Source organism: Anser brachyrhynchus (assembly GCF_964034855.1).
Source record: "Anser brachyrhynchus genome assembly, chromosome: W".
Lineage (NCBI taxonomy): Eukaryota > Metazoa > Chordata > Aves > Anseriformes > Anatidae > Anser > Anser brachyrhynchus.
Window position 1 is genome coordinate 22,473,388 of NC_137704.1, and position 16,620 is coordinate 22,490,007.

Sequence of the window (16,620 nt, forward strand, 5' to 3'; positions counted from 1 at the left end):
CCCACCAACGATCAGCTGTCCACGGAGAGGGCACTCGTTTTTCCAATGACCCTCCCCCTTACAATGGGCACATTGGTTAAGACCCAGCCGTTTTCCCCCTGAGCTCGGGTAGCCTCTCCCTGTTCCTCTACCTCGACCATTAATATTTTCTCTTCCCCTTCAAAGTATCCAGGATCACCTGGAGATCATCCCAATCGGGATTTTGGGTTTTAATTATCATTTTCATTACGCTGGCTACTTTATCTGGGTTTTCCCTGTAGGTGCCGGCTGCTTGTTTCCATATCATTAAATCCCCAGCTGAAAAAGGCACCTTAACGTATACCAGTCCTTCTGTCCCCACTCCTCGCCTGAGGGGAGCGATTATTTTCCCTCTCTGTTCATTTATAGTTTCTCCTGCCCTTCGCTGTTGCCAAGTCCTATGTAACACAGGGGAGACTAAAGTCAGGGATTCTCCATCACTACTGCTATCTTCATTCTCTCTTTTCCCTCCCTGTCCTGGCTCTTCCGGCGGAGCCGACGGCGCAACTTCCAAATCAATATTTCCATTATTCATTTCCCCATAATACTTATTATTCTCTATTGCCTGATGCTGTATACAGCGTCCCTCCTTAGTACATGCACAACAACGTTCCTCAGTTGAAACTTCAAGCACCATTATTCCACAAGCATGCTGCCATTCAGGCTTTCGGCGCAAATAAAAGAATAATTCCACATACGGCAGTTCATCATATTTTCCTTCCCGCTTGCAAAATAGCATTAATTGTAAAATTGTATTATATTGCAATGTTCCATTCTCAGGCCAATTTTCTTGGTCCTCTAGTTTATACTGTGGCCACCAAATATTACAATAATCAATCAGCTTTCCTTTCCGCATTTCTTGACCAAAATCTCCCTCTTTCCAATGTGCTAGCAAACACCCCAGTGGGGATGTTCGCGGGATAGGTACATCTTTTCCCAGAATTCCTTTAATTTTTTTCATTTTGAGCTTATGATACAAACCCAAAAGCTGACGGAGCAGCAGCACACTCCCCCAGAAGCTGCCGGAGCAGCAGCACGCTCTCCCAGAAGCTGCCGGAGCAGCAGCGTGCTTACCACATACCAATAATACCAGGTGCTGACCCTTCAGCACAAACCAATACAATTACCAATACCAAACCACCAATGCCGAACCTGCAGAGCTTTCGCTCTGTCTAACGGACGGCGCCTAGGCTTACCCCGGGAGCTCCCTGCCCAACCGAGCGTGGCTTTCGCCGCGTCTGACCGGCAGGCTTTCCCAACCAAATTGGTACCGAATACCCAAAGTCAAAAGCACCTTTGCTTACCGCTCCAGTGGTATGTCGTGAGCAGCGGAGGTCGGTCACGGTCGACTGCTCCCCGAGAATCCCTCGGTGCCGGCTGGAGCGAAACCGAGACACGATCCGCCTCAGCAGTGCCCACGCCGTCCCATCTGGGTCGCCAAAATGTTAGCGTAGCAACCACATAACCACCAAGTGATTATATGAAGGTGCTTTATTCAGCGCTGGAAGCCGGGGCAGGTGCCCAAATCTGGCTTCGAGTCCCGTTACTTCCCAGCCATTATTTATACATTCAACATTACGTAAGGCATACATATTCATTACAGGTGGTAACATCAGCCTCGCATTCCATTCTAATTAGCTCCCCTCCCCTTTGCACATGCGTGGCGCTCTCTGGTGGTCGTCCAGGTGGTCGTCCAGATGAAGTAAGGAGTCTTCCTCTCCGCTAAACTTTTCACCTTTCTCACTCGACGCATGCTCCCTCCGCTCCTTGGTTCTGCTTCAACTCATTTCAGCATTTCCAGGTCCTTATCCAAGGTCAGGTTGTACCTGTTCCCTCCCAAGGCTCCCCTTCAAAGATTCATTTGACTGTTCAGTATACTCCCTAAGTTTCCCAGTATACATAGATTAATTGATAATATACTCCCTAAACTTCCCAGTACACATAGATTAATTGATAATGTAAGTACATTTGGCAATGCTTAATTATACTTTATGACCCATCACCTAAGAGACATTAATAAAACATCTATTCGATTCTCCCTAACACTAACACCCTCAGCATGTCAGAGCCCGCGATGGCACAAGCACAGCTCCTGTCTGAAGGGGGATGGGGGTTAATGGGGGGGCTGGTCAGCGACTCTGACCCTACAGCTCTGTGCCGCATTATTGGGGGTGTTTAGGGGTTGACTACGTTCATCTCCGTGCCAGGAGCCCTTGCTGATGCCGATGCGGGTGAGGTTCTTTGTAAAATGGCGGAAATGATGAGCCTGGTGGGCTTTTTAAAGCCACCGTTGTCACCCCTGGCTCCTCCCTCAGCACGTCAGCGCCAGCAACGGCACAAGCACAACTCCTGCCTTCTCAGGGAGGGGGCCGGGGCTGCAGCTCTGAAGAAACGGATCTGTGCCGCATTATTGGTTGTCTTTAGGGGTTGGCTCCGTTTGTCTCCCTGTCAGGAGCCCTGTCTGCAGCCAATCATCGTGAGGTCCTCGTTAAAATGATGGAAATGACGAGCCTGGTGGCCTTTTTAAAGACACTGTTCTCCCCTGGCTCCGCCCTCAGCACGTCAGCGCCCACGGCGGCACAAGCACAGCTCCTTCCTTCCCCAGGGTGGGGCCGTGCCTGCGGCTCTGACCAAACAGCTCTGTGCCGCGTTATTGGGGGGGTTTAGGGGTTGGTTCAGTAGTTTCCCTGCCAAGTGCCCTCACTGCAGCCGATCCTCACGAGGTCCTTGTTTAAATGGCAGAAATGACGACCCTGGCGGGCTTTTTAAAGCCACCGTTGTCACCCCTGGCTCAGCCCTCAGCATGTCCGTGCCCGCGGAGGCACAAGCACAGCTCCTAACTGCTCAAGGGAGTCGGCTGGGGCTGCGGCTCTGACCAAACAGCTCTGTGCCACGTTACTGGGGTGGTTTAGGGGTTGGCTCCGTTCGTCTCCCTGCCAGGAGCCCTCGCTGCAGCCTATCCACGTTAGGTCTTCGTTAAAATGGCAGAAATTACGAAAATGGCAGGCTCTTCAAAGCCACTGTTTTCTCCCCTGGCTCCGCCCTCAGCATGTCAGCACCCGCAGAGGCAAAAGCACCGCTCCTGCCTGCTCGGGGGAGGGGCCTGGGGCTGCGGCTCTGACCAAACAGCTCTGTGTCGCGTTATTGGGCGGACTGAGTGGTTGGCTCCGTTCGTCTCCCTGCTAGGAGCCCTCTCTAAAGCCGATCATCGTGAGGTCCTCGTTAAAATGATGGAAATGATGACCCTGGTGGGCTTTTTAAAGCCACTGTTGTCACCTCTGTCTGCGCTCTGAGCATGTCAATGACCGCGGCGGCACAAGCACAGCTCCTGCCTGTTCCTGGGAGGGGGCTGGGGCTGCGGCTCTGACCAAATGGTCTGTACCACGTTACTGGGGGGGTTTAGGGGTTGGCTCCGTTCATCTCCCTGCCAGGAGCCCTTGCTGCAGCCGATCCTCACAAGGTCCTTGTTTAAATGGCAGAAATGACGAGCCTGGTGGGATTTTTAAAGCCACTGTTGTCGCCCCTGGCTCCGCCCTCATCATGTAAGTGCCCGTGGTGGCACAAGCACAGCTCCTGCCTAATGGGGGGTGGGGATTAATGGGGGTGTCTGGTCTGCGACTCTGTGCCGTATTATTGGGGGCATTTAGGGGTTGGCTACATTCAACTTCCTCCCAGGAGCCCTCGCTGCAGCCGATGCCCGTGAGGATCTTTTTAAAATGGCGGAAATGGTGAGCCTGGAGGGCTTTTTAAAGCCACCGTTGTCACCTCAGGCTCCGCCCTAGGCAGGTCAGTGCCCGAGGCGGCACAAGCACAGCTCCTGCCTGCTCCTGGGAGGGGGCTGCGCCTGCGGCTCTGACCAAACAGCACTGTGCCGCGTTAGTGGAGGGGTTTAGGGGTTGGCTGTGTTCTTCTCCCTGCCAGGAGCCCTCGCTGCAGCCGATCCAGACGAGGTCCTCGTTTAAATGGCAGAAATGACGAGCCTGGTGGGCTTTTTAAAGCCACTGTTGTCTCCCCTGGCTCCGCCCTCAGCATGTCAGCACCCGCGGCAGCACAAGCACAGCACCTGCCTTCCCTTGGGGGGGGGCCGTGCCTGCGGCTCTGACCAAACAGCTCTGTGCCACGTTATTGTGGGGGTTTAGGGGTTGGTTCAGTAGTTTCCCTGCCAAGTGCCCTCGCTGTAGCCGATCCTCACGAGGTCCTCGTTTAAATGGCAGAAATGAAGAGCCTGGTGGGCTTTTTAAAGCCACTGTTGTCTCCCCTGGCTCCGCCCTCAGCACGTCAGCACCCGCGGCAGCACAAGCAAAGCTCCTGCCTGCTCGGGAGGGGGCCGGGCCTGCGGCTCTGACCAAACAGCTCTGTGCCACGTTATTGGGGGGGTTTAGGGGTTGGTTCAGTAGTTTCCCTGCTAAGTGCCCTCGCTGTAGCCGATCCTCACGAGGTCCTTGTTTAAATGGCAGAAATGATGACCCTGGCGGGCTTTTTAAAGCCACTGTTGTCGTCCCTGGCTACGCCCTCAGCATGTCCGTGCCCGCGGTGGCACAAGCACAGCTCCTTCCTTATGGGGGGTGGGGGTTAATGGGGGTGTCTGGTCTGCGACTATGACCATACGGCTCTGTGCCGCATTATTGGGGGTGTTTAGGGGTTGGCTACGTTCATCTCCCTGCCAGGAGCCCTCGCTGCAGCCGATGCGCATGAGAATGTTTTTAAAGTGGCGGAAATGACGAGCCTGGTGGGCTTTTTAAAGCCACCGTTGTCACCCCTGGCTCCGCCCTCAGCATGTCAACGACCGCGGTGGCACAAGTAGCTCCTCCCTTCCCGGGTGGGGGGCGGGGCTGCGGCTCTGACCAAAGGGTTCTGTGCCGCATTAATAGGGGGGTTTAGGGGTTGGCTCCGTTCGTCTCCCTGCCGGGAGCCCTCGCTGCAGCCGATCCAGGCGAGGTCCTCGTTTAAATGGTGGAAATGACGAGCCTGGTGGGCTTTTTAAAGCCACTGTTGTCAGCCCTGGCTCCGCCCTCAGCACTTCAGCCCCCACAGAGGCACAAGCACAGCTCCTGCCTGCTCGGGAGGGGGCTGGGGCTGCGGCTCTGACCAAACAGCTCTGTACCACGTTACTGGGGGGCTTTAGGGATTGGATGTGTTATTCTCCCTGCCAGGAGCCCTCGCTGCAGCCGATCCAGCCGAGGTCCTTGTTTAAATGGCAGAAATGACAAGCCTGGTGGGCTTTTTAAAGCCACTGTTGTCACCCCTGGCTCCGCCCTCAGCACTTCAGCCCCCGCAGCGGCACAAGCACAGCTCCTGCCTGCTCGGGAGGGAGCTGTGCCTGCGGCTCTGACCAAACAGCTCTGTGCCACGTTTTTGGGGGCGTTTAGGGGTTGGCTCCGTTCGTCTCCCTGCCAGGAGCCCTCGCTGCAGCCCATCCACGCGAGGTCCGCGTTAAAATGGCGGAAATGACGAGCCTGGTGGGATTTTCAAAGCCACCGTTGTCACCTCTGGCTCCGCCCTCTGCAGGTCAGCGCCTGAGGTGGCACAAGCACAGCTCCTGCCTGCTCGGGAGGGGGCAGTGCCTGCGGCTCTGACCAAACAGCTCTGTGCCGCGTTATTGGGGGGGTTTAGGGGTTGGCTGTGTTCGTCTCCCTGCCAGGAGCCCTCGCTGCAGCCGATCCAGGCGAGGTCCTCGTTTAAATTTTGGAAATGACGAGCCTGGTGGGCTTTTTAAAGCCACCGTTGTCACCCCTGTCTCCGCCCTCAGCACGTCAGCACCCGCGGAGTCACAAGCACAGCTCCTGCCTGCTCGTGAGAGGGGGCTGGGGCTGCGGCTCTGACCAAACAGCTCTGTGCCACGTTACTGGGGGTGTTTAGGGGTTGCTTCAGTAGTTTCCCTGCCAAGTGCCCTCGCTGCAGCCGATGCGTGTGAGGTTCTTCTTTAAATGGCAGAAATTACGTGCCTGGTGGGCTTTTTAAAGCCACTGTTGTCTCCCCTGGCTCCGCCCTCAGCATGTCAGCACCCGTGGTGGCACAAGCACAGCTCCTGCCTGCTTGGGGAGGACGCCTGGTCTGCGGCTCTGACCAAACAGCTCACTGCCGCGTTATTGGGCGGGTTGAGGGGTTGGCTGTGTTCTTCTCCCTGCCGGGAGCCCTCGCTGCAGCCGATGAACGTGAGGTTCTTGTTAAAATGGCGAAATGACGAGCCTGGAGGGCTTCTTAAACCCACCGTTGTCACCCCTGGCTCCACCCTCAGCACGTCAGCGCCCATGGTGGCACAAGCATAGCTCCTGCCTGCTCATGGGTGGGGGCTGGGGCTGTGGCACTGATCAAAGGGTTCTGTGCCGCATTACTGGGGGTTTTAGGGGTTGCTTCAGTAGTTTCCCTGCCAAGTGCCCTCGCTGCAGCTGATGCGTGTGAGGTTCTTGTTTAAATGGCAGAAATGACGACCCTGGCGGGCTTTTTAAAGCCACTGTTGTCGTCCCTGGCTACGCCCTCAGCATGTCCGTGCCCGTGGTGGCACAAGCACAGCTCCTTCCTTATGGGGGGTGGGGGTTAATGGGGGTGTCTGGTCTGCGACTATGACCATACGGCTCTGTGCCGCATTATTGGGGGGGTTTAGGGGTTGGCTACGTTCATCTCCCTGCCAGGAGCCCTCGCTGCAGCTGATGCGCATGAGAATGTTTTTAAAATGGTGGAAATGAGGAGCCTGGTGGGCTTTTTAAAGTCACCGTTGTCACCCCTGGCTCCGCCCTCAGCACGTCAGCGCCCGAGGTGGCACAAGCACAGCTCCTGCCTGCTCGGGAGGGGGCTGTGCCTCCGGCTCTGACCAAACAGCTCTTTGCCGCGTTACTGGAGGGTGTTAGGGGTTGGCTGTGTTCTTCTCCCTGCCAGGAGCCCTCGCTGCAGCCGATCCAGCCGAAGTCCTCGTTTAAATGGCGGAAATGACGACCCTGGTGGGCTTTTTAAAGCCACCGTTGTCATCCCCGGCTCCGCCCTCAGCATGTCAGCACCCGTGGCGACACAAGAACAGCCCCTATCTTCCCCAGGGCGGGTGCAGGGCTGCAGCTCTGACCAAACGGCTCTGTGCCGCGTTACTGGGGTGGTTTAGGGGTTGGCTCCGTTTGTCTCCCTGCCAGGAGCCCTCGCTGCAGCCTATCCGCGTTAGGTCTTCGTTTAAATGGCAGAAATTACAAAAATGGCAGGCTCTTCAAAGCCACTGTTTTCTCCCCTGGCTCCGCCCTCAGCATGTCAGCACCTGCGGAGGCACAAGCACCGCTCCTGCCTGCTCGGGGGAGGGGCCTGGGGCTGTGGCTCTGACCAAACAGCTCTGTGCCACATTTTTGGGGGCGTTTAGGGGTTGGCTCCGTTCGTCTCCCTGCCAGGACCCCTCTCTAAAGCCGATCATCGTGAGGTCCTTGTTAAAATTAAGGAAATGACGAGCCTGGTGGGCTTTTTAAAGCCACCGTTGTCACCCCTGGCTCCGTCCTGAGCACGTCAGTGCCCGCAGTGGCACAAGCACAGCTCCTGCCTGCTCGGGAGGGGACTGGGGCCTGCGGCTCTGACCAAACAGCTCTGTGCCGCGTTATTGGGGGGGTTTAGGGGTTGGTTCAGTAGTTTCCCTGCCAAGTGCCCTCACTGCAGCCGATCCTCACGAGGTCCTTGTTTAAATGGCAGAAATGATGACCCTGGCGGACTTTTTAAAGCCACCGTTGTCACCCCTGGCTCAGCCCTCAGCATGTCAGCGCCCGCAGAGGCACAAGCACAGCTCCTCCCTTCCCGGGTGGGGGCCGGGGCTGTGGCTCTGACGAAAGGATTCTGTGCCGCATTATTGGGGGGGTTTAGGGGTTGGCTCCGTTCTTCTCCCTGCCAGGAGCCCTCGCTGCAGCCGATCCAGACGAGGTCCTCATTTAAATGGCAGAAATGGCGAGCCTGGCGGGCTTTTTAAACCCACCGTTGTCACCCCTGGCTCCGCCCTCAGCATGTCAGCACCCGTGGCGACACAAGCACAGCCCCTATCTTCCCCAGGGCGGGTGCAGGGCTGCGGCTCTGACCAAACGGCTCTGTGCCGCGTTACTGGGGTGGTTTAGGCGTTGGCTCCGTTCGTCTCCCTGCCAGGAGCCCTTGCTGCAGCCTATCCGCGTTAGGTCTTCGTTTAAATGGCAGAAATTACAAAAATGACAGGCTCTTCAAAGCCACCGTTGTCTCCCCTGGCTCCGCCCTTAGCACGTCAGCGCCAGCGTCGGCCAAGCACAGGTCCTGCCTGCTCGGGGGAGGGGCCGGGCCTGCGGCTCTGACCAAACAGCTCTGTGCCGGATTACTGGGTGTGTTTAGGGGATGGTTCAGTAGTTTCCCTGCCAAGTGCCCTCGCTGCAGTCAATCCGCGCGAGGTCCTTGTTTAAATGGCGGAAATGACAAGCCTGGCGGGCTTTTTAAAGCCACCGTTTTCACCCCTGGCTTAGCCCTCAGAATGTCCACGCCCGCGGCAGCACAACCACAGCTCCTGCCTGCTCGGGGGCAGGGGTTGTGCCGGGGCTGCGGCTCTGACCAAACGTCTCTGTGCCGCGTTATTGGGGGTTTTAGGGGTTGGCTCCGTTCGTCTCCACGCCAGGAGCCCTCGCTGCAGCCGATGCGTGTGAGGTTCTAGTTAAAATGACAGTAATGACGACCCTGGTGGGCTTTGTAAAGCCACCGTTGTCACCCCTGGCTGCGCCCTCAGCATGTCAGCGCCTGCGGAGGCACAAGCACAGCTCCTGCCTGCTCGTGGGAGGAGGCTGGGGCTGCGGCTCTGACCAAACGGCTCTGTGCCGCGTTACTGGGGGGGCTTAGGGGTTGGCTCCATACTTCTCCCTGCCAGGAGCCCTCTCTGCAGCCAATCATCGTGAGGGCCTCGTTAAAATGGCGGAAATGATGAGCCTGGTGGGCTTTTTAAAGCCACCGTTGTCACCCCTGGCTCCGCCCTCAGCACGTCAGCGCCAGTGATGGCACAAGCACAACTCCTGCCTTCTCAGGGAGGGGGCCGGGGCTGCGGCTCTGACCAAACGGCTGTGTGCCACATTATTGCTTGTCTTTAGGGGTTGGATCCGTTCGTCTCCCTGCCAGGAGCCCTTGCTGCAGCCGATCCACGAGAGGTCCGAGTTAAAATGGCGGAAATGACGATCCTGGTGGGATTTTCAAAGCCACCGTTGTCACCTCTGGCTCCGCCTTCTGCAGGTCAGCGCCCGAAGCGGCACAAGCACAACTCCTGCCTTCTCAGGGAGGGGGCTGGGTCTGCGGCTCTGACTAAACGGCTCTGTGCAGCATTATTGGGGTTTTTAGGGGTTTGTTCCATTCGTCTCCCTGCCAGGACCCTCGCTGCAGCCGATGCACGTGAGGTTCTTGTTAAAATGACGGAAATGACGACACTGGTGGGCTTTTTATAGCCACCGTTATCACCTCTGGCTCCGCCCTCAGCATGTCAACGACTGGGGCAGCACAAGGACAGCTCCTGCCTGCTCCTGGGAGGGGGCTGGGGCTGCGGCTCTGACCAAACAGTCTGTACCACGTTATTGGGGGGGTTTAGGTGTTGGCTGTGTTCTTCTCCCTGCCAGGAGCCCTTGCTGCAGCCGATCCTCACGAGGTCCTTGTTTAAATGGAAGAAATGACGACCCTAGTGGGCTTTTGAAAACCACCGTTGTCACCCCTGGCTCAGCCCTCAGAACGTCAGCGCCCACGGTGGCACAAGCACAGCTCCTGCCTGCTTGGGGAGGGGGCCAGGCCTGCAGCTCTGACCAAACAGCTCTGTGCCACATTATTGGGGGCGTTTAGGGGTTGGCTTAGTAGTTTCCCTTCCAGGAGCCCTCGCTGCAATCCGCGCGAGGTCCACTTTAAAATGGCGGAAATGACAACCCTGGTGGGCTTTTTAAAGCCACCGTTGTCATCCCTGGCTCCGCCCTAAGCACTTCAGCGCCCACAGAGGCACAAGGACAGCTCCTGCCTGCTCCTGGGAGGGGGCTGCGCCTGCGGCTCTGACCAAACAGTCTGTACCACGTTACTGGGGGGGTTTAGGGGTTGGCTCCGTTCGTCTCCCTGCGAGGACACTCGCTGCAGCCAATCCACGTGAGGTCTTTGTTAAAATTAAGGAAATGACGAGCCTGGTGGGCTTTTTAAAGCCACCGTTGTCACCTCTGGGTCCGCTCTCAGCATGTCAACGACTGCGGCGCCACAAGCACACCTCCTGCCTGCTCCTGGGAGGGGGCTGGGGCTGCGGCTCTCACCACACAGTCTGTACCACGTTATTGGGGGGGTTTAGGGGTTGGCTGTGTTCTTCTCCCTGCCAGGAGCCCTCGCTGCAGCCGATCCAGGCGAGGTCCTCGTTTAAATGGTGGAAATGACGAGCCTGGATTGCTTTTTAAACCCACCGTTGTCACCCCTGGCTCCGCCCTCAGCACGTCAGTGCCCGCGAAGGCACAAGCACAGCTCCTGCCTTCTGCGGAAGGGCCTGGGGCTGCGGCTCTGACTAAACGGCTCTGTGCCGCATTATTGGGGGTTTTAGGGGTTGGCTCCGTTCGTCTCCCTGCCAGGAGCCCTTGCTGCAGCCGATCCAGACGAGGTCCGCGTTAATATGGAGGAAATGACGAGCCTGGTGGGCTTTTCAAAGCCACCGTTGTCACCTCTGGCTCCGCCTACTGCAGGTCAGCACCCGCAGCGGCACAAGCAGAGCTCCTGCCTGATCGGGAGGGGGCTGTGTCTGCGGCTCTGACCAAACAGCTCTGTGCCACGTTATTAGGGGGGTTTAGGGTTTGGTTCAGTAGTTTCCCTTCCAAGTGCCCTCGCTGCAGCCGATCCTCACGAGGTCCTCGTTTAAATGGTGGAAATGACGAGCCTGGATTGCTTTTTAAACCCACCGTTGTCACCTCTGGCTCTGCCCTCAGCATGTCAGCGCCCGCGGAGGCACAAGCACAGCTCCTTCCTGCTCGTGGGAGGGGGCTGCGGCTGCGGCTCTGACCAAACGGCTCTGTGCCACATTACTGGGGGGTTTAGGGGCTGGCTCCGTTCGTCTCCCTGCCAGGAGCCCTCGCTGCAGCCGATCCGCGCGAGGTCCTCATTTAAATGTCGTAAATGATGAGCCTGGTGGGCTTTTTAAAGCCACCGTTGTCTCCCCTGGCTCCGCCGTCAGCAGGTCAGCGCCCGAGGCAGCACAAGCACAGCTCCTGCCTGCTCGGGGGAGGGGCCTGGGGCTGCGGCTTTGACCAAACAGCTCTGTGCCGCATTACTTGGGGGGTTTAGGGGTTGACTCCGTTCGTCTCCCTGCCAGGAGCCCTCGCTGCAGCCAATCCAGGCGAGGTCCTCGTTAAAATGGCGGAAATGACGAGCCTGGTGGGCTTTTTAAAGCCACTGTTGTCGCCCCTGGTTCCGCCCTCAGCATGTAAGTGCCCGTGGTGGCACAAGCACAACTCCTGCCTGAAAGGGGGTGGGGGTTAATGGGGGGGGGGCTGGTCTGCGACTCTGACCGTACGGCTCTGTGCCGCATTATTGGGTGTGTTTAGGGGTTGGCTCCGTTCGTCTCCCTGCCAGGAGCCCTTGCTGCAGCCGATTCCCGCGAGGTCCGCGTTAAAATGGCGGAAATGACGAGCCTGGTGGGCTTTTCAAAGCCACCGTTGTCACCTCTGGCTCCGCCTTCTGCAGGTCAGCGCCCGCAGCGGCACAAGCAGAGCTCCTGCCTGCTCGTGGGAGGGAGCTGTGCCTGCGGCTCTGACCAAACCGCTCTGTGCCGCGTTATTGGGGGGGTTTAGGGATTGGCTCAGTAGTTTCCCTACAAGGAGCCCTCGCTGCAGCCGATCCAGCCGAGGTCCTCGTTTAAATGGTGGAAATGACGAGCCCGGCGGGCTTTTTCAAGCCACCGTTGTCACCCCTGGCTTCACCCTCAGCATGTCAGCGCCCGCAGCGGCACAAGCAGAGCTCCTGCCTGCTCGTGGGAGGGAGCTGTGCCTGCGGCTCTGACCAAACCGCTCTGTGCCGCGTTATTATGGGGGGGGTTTAGGGTTTGGCTCCGTTCGTCTCCCTGTCAGGAGCCCTCTCTTCAGCTGATCCGCACGAGGTCCTCGTTTAAATGGCGAACATGACGAGCCTGGCGGGCTTTTTCAAGCCACCGTTGTCACCCCTGGCTTCACCCTCAGCATGTCAGCGCCCGCGGAGGCACAAGCAGAGCATCTGCCTGCTCAGGGGAGGGGACTGGGGCTGTGGCTCTGACCAAAGAGCTCTGTGCCGCGTTACTGGGGGAATTTAGCGGTTGTCTCCCTTCGTCTCCCTGTCAGGAGCCCTCACTGCAGCCGATCCGCACGATGTCATAGTTAGAAGTTGCGGAATTGACGAGCCTGGCAGGCTTTTTAAAGCCACTGTTGTCACCCCTGGCTCCGCCCTTAGCATGTCCGTGCCCGCGGTGGCACAAGCACAGCTCCTGCCTGCTTAGGGAGGACGCCGGGTCTGCGGCTCTGACCAAAGAGCTCCGTGCCGCGTTATTGGGGGGTTGAGGGGTTGGCTGTGTTCTTCTCCCTGCCAGGAGCCCTCGCTGCAGCCGATGCGTGTGAGGTTCTAGTTAAAATGACAGAAATGACGAAGCTGGTGGGCTTTTTAAAGCGTCTGTTGTCACCCCTGGCTCCGCCCTTAGCATGTCAGCGCCCGTGGCAGCACAAGCACAACTCCTGCCTGCTCGGGAGGGGGCCAGGCCTGCGGCTCTGACCAAACAGCTCTGTGCCACGTTATTGCGGGGGTTTAGGCTTTGGTTCAGTAGTTTCCCTGCCAAGTGCCCTCGCTGCAGCTGATCCTCACGAGGTCCTTGTTTAAATGGCAGAAATGATGACCCTGGCGGACTTTTTAAAGCCACCGTTGTCACCCCTGGCTCAGCCCTTAGCATGTCCGTGCCCGCGGTGGCACAAGCACAGCTCCTGCCTGCTTGGGGAGGACGCCGGGTCTGCGGCTCTGACCAAACAGCTCCGTGCCGCGTTATTGGGGGGTTGAGGGGTTGGCTGCGTTCTTCTCCCTGCCAGGAGCCCTCGCTGCAGCCGATGCATGTGAGGTTCTAGTTAAAATGACATAAATGACGAAGCTGGTGGGCTTTTTAAAGCGTCTGTTGTCACCCCTGGCCCCACCCTCAGCAAATCAGCGCCCGCAGCGGTACAAGCACAGCTCCTGCCTTTTCATGGGAGGGTGCCGTGGCTGTGGCTCTGACCAAACAGCTCTGTACCACGTTACTGGGGGGGTTTAGGGGTTGGCTGTGTTCTTCTCCCTGCCAGGAGCCCTCGCTGCAGCCCATCCGCACGAGGTCCGCATTAAAAATCGATGTTTATTGAAATGGTCAATAGACTTAAATTAACAAGTATGTTTAAATCCCAGAAAATATTACCTCCCTGTGTGCAGATGAATTTTGTCATTTTCCTTTTATATATTTTAACAAATTTCAAAGGGCTTGCATTTGAATATCAAATCAAACCTTCAAATATGTTGCTTCTACCACTGGTTAGCAGTAAATAGCTCAAAGAAAGGGGCAAAACAACCTTGGTTTGACTCATACATCTGAGTTCTCCCAGGGACAGGAAAGTTGGCATCAGTACTTGAACAGCATGATGGTTCCATGATTTTTTAACTTGATATTAAGTAGTAATTAACACTCTTTCATACTCTCTTTTCAGTTTGCAAAGTCTAAATTCTAGAGGAAACTCTCTTTCTGGAACTGGTACTTAGACTCAGTTGCACTGGGTGCACAGCAAGAATCCACAACAGGCGTTGTTGCAGGTGGCTGAACGTCTTGCCTACCTTTATACATCTCCCAGTTGCATTTCTCCCCCCATTTTCCTCCTCTTTCACTTCTAGCTTTCTAATCCAGCTTCAGGTGTTCTTCATCCTCCTTGAGAATCAGCTGTAGGGCAAGGCACTAACAGCATTTTTAAGTATACTTTGTTTCCCTTTTTTCCAAGTTGGTAGATTTCACATTATGATTGCAAATGCAGTGTGCCTTCAGACCCATTATATGGAGATTTCCATAAAATTTTATCTAAGAACTGCTGCTTTAAATGAAAATTTAAAGATTATTGCATTTCTAATCTGGTGGCACAGGTCATGAGGACAAGAGACAGTAGGCGTAAACTGAAACAAGAGAGGTATAGACAGAATATCCTATAAGTTTATGCACTTTTTCTTCTAGATGCAACTTCTCAATGTTTCATTTCATTTCCATTTCCCTAAGTCTTTCTGTACATAAGATAGTCATAATTATGGGCCTCATTTCACACTTGTTGGGATCTCTCGGGGTAAAATAAATCAGGTATGATTATACAACCACATGCAATGAAAGGGAGAGACAAGGCAGGGAATCACAGTAGCACTTTCTATGCAAGTGTCAAAGCATGTCTTTGGTTTTAGACTTCTCCTAATATTTCTGCTTCCCATCAGGAAGGTTTCTACTGCTGAATGGGCAGAGCTATGTGATGATTTAGAGTTTCTTACAAAAACTTTGTCAAAACCTTTGCAAAGCTTATGTTACATGGGCTTGTGCCTCTCAAGACACAAGCTTGTGTAAACATAGAAATAAATCTGAAGTTAAAACCAAATGAATTTGAAATTAGATACAAGAAACACACACATACACATCTGTACATATCCCACACAGTTTGTGTTCAACAAAGTGGTAGCTGAAAGAGATGTCTCTCTATGTTGGAATGCCTTCAAAAGATATCTTAAGATATCTTAACTGAATAAGATTTATTGGGTTCTTCAATGTATGAAGAAATGTGTCTGTAATTCTGTAGCTTGTATTACATATGACTGACTATGCAACTTAATGGTCAAACTGCCTCTTGAAATTGTATGGTTTTTGCCCATTATGGGGTACAAGTTTGGAATTGTTGTATTTTCCCAAACTTAACAGAACAATTCTTAGTGAAATATCCAAACTAGGGCAGCAAAAGGTTATGAAAAATCAACAGACCTGGCCACAGAATTGCACCAACAAAAAATTGAAACCAGATGGTATTTTCCCCTTTCTTCTTATCTTTCTGAAAGTTTTAAATGGAAAGATAAATCTGTGGACTGCATCCAGGGAAGAGTTATGGAAGACAATCTTTAACTTAGGCTCATAGCCTGAAAGGGACTTGGCACAGTGACACAAATGCTCTCACGCTTATTTTTTAATCATGGACAACACGGTTGCTGTTTTTGTGCTGATGTTGAAGTTCACAGTCTTGTGAAGACAGCAGTGATTCAAAAAGTGGCTAACCAGGCTTTTAAATTCTTTTGAACTTGATAGGTTTCAAACCTACTTGAAGACAGCACACTAATCAACAGCATTCAAACGTTGCTGGCCAGGGACTCTGGTCCTTGAAGTCACTAAAATCTCTTTTTATTTATTTATTTCTGTTGTTTTATTCTTTAAAAAAATAATAATAATAAAATCTGCAGTGATAACTGAAGGTTGCAAATAGACGGAGAAGATGAGTAAGATGGAGACTGATTACAGCCCACCAGTGAAGGCATAGCTCCCAGGGAAGTCTTGGATGCTGAAAGCAATTTGTTTATTTTGCACTAAGGAACCATTAGATAGAAAAGATGAAATATGAAACTGAGATCTGGAAATACTACTGCTAGTATAGTATATCAAGAATGATATAGCATATTGTCTAACATGTGATGATACCTACATTGCAGTGCTTTTCATCAGTTTTAGGGTTTGGTAGCTTCTACTTGATATATCAAGTAGATTTTATTTTACAATATTTTTACAGTATACTGTAAAAAATCAGAGGGTTCAGTAACCAGTCCTTTCCTACTTCCTGTCTATGCAAATAAGTCCCCTGTGCTATGTTTGGAGAAAATAATCAGTCTTCAGACTATTTTCCCCTGACAAAATTGTACAGTTTTGCTCATCTTCGAAACATATGAATTTGATTTTCCCTGATTAGATGGGAAAGTTTCTTCAAGTTATTTAAACTTAGTATGACAATATGACACTCCCGCTCCTTTCTGCCATCAAAACAGGAATGAAGATGTTAGTTTGGGGAGCAATCAGGCAATCTAAATTAGTCATATCCAAAAGTTTTGAGTTAAAACAGTTTTTCAAATTAATTTGTAGCTGGATTACAACAGGCTCAACCCATGTCTGTCTAATGAAGCTCCTGCTGAAAATCTCAGCTGGAAATTCAGGGAATCAAGTCTACCTATCATCTCAAAGTCATGATTATTTCATAAGCAATGCTCAATGTTCAGTCAAGTCTTTAACTCATTCTTCAATTGACCATAGTTTAACCATACAGGCATCTTTTAGAAGAACTTACGCTGAACATACTTGAAGAAGCTAAATCCATTAGCAGAACAAACAGAACAAACGTCTGTGTCCTGACACCACAATAAGGTATATTTTAAATATTCACAAAGGATACAGGTGCAGATTTCTCATCACATATTGGAGCACATCCAAAGCCTCTAGGAAGAATATTAATAACCCCTTCTCTTGCATTTCTGTTGGAGGAATAAATTAGTTTGTTTGCTGTCTTTTCCCTATCTATTATACATCTGAGTGGTTATACTTTGTTTTTGAAAGTGCACATGGAAAGATATGCATTAACAAGGTAACTGTACACAGTAGAG

The 16,620-nt window shown here is 53.5% G+C and overlaps 1 long non-coding RNA gene across 1 annotated transcript in view; it reads right to left on the reverse strand.

The window, feature by feature from the left end:
- Positions 1–366: 366 nt before the first annotated feature.
- The window catches only part of LOC308184863, a 473,467-nt gene continuing 457,213 nt past the window's right edge, over positions 367–16,620 (reverse strand). Inside the window, exon 5 of the long non-coding RNA XR_013942968.1 lies at positions 367–1,087. This is a non-coding gene — a long non-coding RNA (uncharacterized lncRNA). The remainder of the gene's footprint in view (positions 1,088–16,620) is intronic.